This window comes from Triturus cristatus, chromosome 3_1 (assembly GCF_964204655.1).
Source record: "Triturus cristatus chromosome 3_1, aTriCri1.1, whole genome shotgun sequence".
Lineage (NCBI taxonomy): Eukaryota > Metazoa > Chordata > Amphibia > Caudata > Salamandridae > Triturus > Triturus cristatus.
The window spans coordinates 1,171,589,343-1,171,593,574 of record NC_140583.1 but is presented as its reverse complement, the minus strand read 5'-3'; positions in this window follow the sequence as shown (position 1 = coordinate 1,171,593,574).

Sequence of the window (4,232 nt, the reverse complement as noted above, 5' to 3'; positions counted from 1 at the left end):
GACTAGGGTATTACCTTTGTTGAATCTACCCCAAGGACGGTTGTAACGTTGGTTGTTGTAGGCCCTATTAGTATAGAAATCCTTGGTAAGGTAAGGGTAAGTGCGTTCAGTAGAATAGGATTTAATATCTTTTTTCACTTTGGTGGATTTTTTATTTTGTTCTATTCTAAAAAATTCATCCACTGTTTTTTGGATTTGTTCTAGCAATTTTTTACTATCCGCTATAGTCTCGCTAGTGGTTAGTTGTTGTTCAATTTCAGTTATCTCTTCCAGAGTTTTTTTAAGTTCCTCTGTCGCTATATCTATACCAAGGACTAGCCAATGTCTCGAGCAGGTAGTACTGATGTAACTAAAATTATTGATATATTTTGGGATATCTGTAAAAATACCTGGTACGTTTCTGACTTGGAGGCCGGTGGGTATAATATTAGCTTTCAGGTATTCCGTAAGCATCCGTATCATCAATTGTAACCTAACAGACTTTTTCTTAGTTTTTTCTAGTTGTTCAGATAAGGTGGAACTGATTTCTTGGGGAGCATTGGTGGAGTCAACAAAGAGGGAAGGACCTTCCAGGATTTTCTTAATGTATTCGTCCGTGTAGAGAGGTGCGTGATCTGACATGACAAGAAAGCGGGGAGGAGAAGGGGGAGTCTGGAAATGGTAGTCAAAGGGAAAGGAAAGTGACCCACTTTCAAGAGAAAAAAGAGGGGAATAAGAGCGTAAGCCCTTGCAATCCAGCGATTGCGCTTATTCAGTAACAAGGGGACAAGGGCACCCAAAGCAATTGGTCAGGGACCTTGGGAAGTTACGTATTATAAGAGACAATGGTCCCTGAAAGCAAAAAAGTATAACAAGCAATAATCAATATAGCCACAATAGGTACTATATTATAGCCTATGTCCAGCCGGACAAGGCAGCTTTAATATGCAAAATGTTTTTCAATGATCAAACAAGATGTAAGCAAAGTATTGGTGGGACACAAGCCTGTATCCTATGGCTTACATATCAAGAGGACATGAATCTCTGAAAAAACAAACAGGCAATTGAAGCGATGTTTCTATGACGAGAATAGCAGGTAGTGAAACATCCTGGTATAAAACTAGTCACCTTCACGACATTTTATACACACAAGTAGTCATAGTGTAAGGTGAACAACATAGTCGACGACGTTTCGATCCTTACTGGGGGGGTGTTAGGATCATCATCAGGACTGATTAGTATAATTGCCTATAAAAATGCCTGAATTAACAACAATTAACACAAAAACCAACGTGGTACAATAAGGAGGGAAAGAATGGGGGGAGAGAAATTGGAAAAAAACAACATAATAGTTAAGTTTAAATAAAGTTAAAACAAAACATGAGACAGTTTATGTCAGAACACGAGCTAATCATGAACAGAATGACTTTGTGAACTATCGGATCGATGTGGAAAAAATAGTGGAACATGCTCCGTTGCAGGCCGTGTAACTGATGGAAGGTCGTGGTTGCCGCGAGTATTAAAGGATCTCGTCGGTGGAGATGTGCGTGGTCGTTGTCATGCTTAAACGGAGGGGGTGTCTGAGATCGAGAGCTGTGGATGTCGCAGGTGAGAAAGGCGAGTTATCTACAATGGAAACTATATCTGGTGAGCTTAGCGTAATAAGTGGGGAAAAATTTACCTCATGCTGTCCTGATATACAGCAGGATTGATGTGTCAGCTTAGTTGTTAAAACTAAGCGACTATTAAAACACGAAAACGGTCTGTAATGAAAAAATGGAAGGTCATAATCAAGATCAAGGAGTGCGGAAGTGCAGTGCAGGAAGGGAAAAATGGGCTTACCTAGGTCCGCGATGGGAAATAACAACGCGGTGGCGAAAATCTGCCCAAAAAAATAAGGCAAATTAACGGGAGCGATCACATCGTGTATAGAGGGGTTGGAGCCGCCGGTTGAAAAACAAGAGTCATACCTCAATGTGATGATGTAGTCGCGTTCCAGGGGAATCGGCGGGGCAACGTCTCGGTCAATGCCGGAAAGGTTGTGGTGAAGGAGTGCTTACGCCGGTTTGATGTGATCGTGGCTAGATCAGGTGATCAGTCACATGTTCGACTGGTTGATAATAGTAATGCAGTGCTCGCGAGTGAGGTAAAGCTAGGCGGAATTTGGGCGCCATATTGGGTGAGTGAAAGACGGCGCGTAGTGAGAATAAAAACTAATTTGGGTGCAGTGGTGGTAAAGGGTCAGACAACGACATTTTAAGGGCTGGTATCATATACAAGGATGTATAAGTCATTACATTTACAAAACATGGAGAGCACAATTTGAATGGAACGAAAAAATATAATCAATGTTTCTTAAAGTATGGTGAAAGTTCTGTGGTGGGTGTATCCTGAGTTGCGAACAGTTCCAATTGAAAAATCACAGTAAGGAGGTCCAATCCTCTAAGCGGTTCAATCCACTGTGAATGCTTCCCGTTTTCAAAATCCATTTTAATTCTTCCTTATTCAGAAGCTGTGAAATGTCTGCACCTCTTGGGGGGATTTTGACAACAGTGACAACTGTCCAATGAATGTCATCCTCAGTATGGCCAGCTGATTCGAAATGTTCTACCAGTGGTGCGTTTGGTGTTTTACACCTCAGTCTGCTTCTGTGTTGGCAGATTCTGATCCGGATTTTTTGTGTCGTTTGTCCTATATAAATCATATCACAGGGGCACAGAATTGCGTAAATGACATTGCTGGTATTACAATTACTGAAATGATTATGGGGTTTACGTATGTTACCAAACACAAACTCTTTACAGTCAGTAGTGAATACACATACAGAGCAATTGCCACACTTGTTGTGCCCAGTAACTGCGGGTAAAGACCAATGCTCAAGGAGGGTGCCAGTGTTTCTGGTATCAGGGAGTGCCGCTCTTATCAGATGGTCTTTGATGTTTTTATTTCTTTTGAAAGCAAAGAGAGGTCTTTCAAGGTTTAGTATTCCAGCATTTAACACATTCCAGTGTTTAAGAATACTTTTACGTACTTTGTTGGAAGATGGAGAAAATGTGGTGACACACACTAGGCGGTTTTCTCTTCTCTTGGTTTTGGGTTCCAAGAGGACATCCCTGGGACAATACCATGCTCTTTTCAGGGCACTGCGAATTAGCTTTTTAGGGTACCCTCTTGATGTTAGTTTGTCGCTTAGTGTTTTGGCTTCCCTGAAATAATCCTCCTTTAGGGTGCAGTTGCGTCTGATTCGTAAGTATTGTGAGTAGGGAAGAGAGTCTTTTAGGGCCCTTGGGTGGCTGCTACTGTATTTCAGAAGAGTGTTACGCTCGGTGGCTTTCCTGAAGAGGCTGGTGATCAGGTGTCCATCATCATGTGTTATGTTTAGATCAAGGAATGGTATGGATGTTTTGTTGTGTGTGAGTGTGAACTTGAGACCACCACAGTTATTGTTAAGCCAGTGGAGAAAGTTGATAAGCATGGTTTGGGTATCGTGCCAGATGAAAAAAATGTCGTCAATATAACGTTTCCATAGTGTTATTGCAGGTTGGAAGGGGTTCTGTTGGGCCATTATGTAATTCACCTCAAGGGCATTCATATAAAGGATAGCCAGATTCGGTGCGAAAACTGCTCCCATGGATGTTCCCTTGGTTTGCTGGTAGTAATGACCATCAAATAGAAAGAAGTTTCTGGTTAGACAGATCTCGAGGAGTTGCAAGATGAAGATAGTGGGGACAGCGTGTGGTCTAATACGGGTGTCTAAAGTAGTCTCAATGATGAGTAATGCATCTCGTTGCGGAATGTTTGTGTTAAGAGACTCAACATCTAACGTGCAGAGTGTATCGATAGAGGGGTTGAACCTGTGATTTTCTACTAGGGTAATCATCTGCATACTGTCTCTAACGTAGTATGGGGTGGATGGAACAAACTCCTTGATAAAGTAGTCCACATAGAGACCCAATGGCTCTAGGATAGACCCGCAGCCTGAAACGATGGGCCGTCCAGGGGGGTTGGAACTATCCTTATGGATCTTTGGCAAAGTATAGATGACTGGTGTGCGTGGGGCCTTGGTATTCAGAAAATCATATTCATGTTTGGATAAAAAACCCTGTTCCAGACCTGATTGGGTTGTCTGTTGAATAATCTGTTTAAGCTCATTTGTGGGGTTCGTTGGAAGTTTGGAATAGTGATCAGTGTTAGCTAGCTGCCTCAGTATTTCGTTTTTATAGGTTGTAGTATCTTGTAATACTATGCCCCCG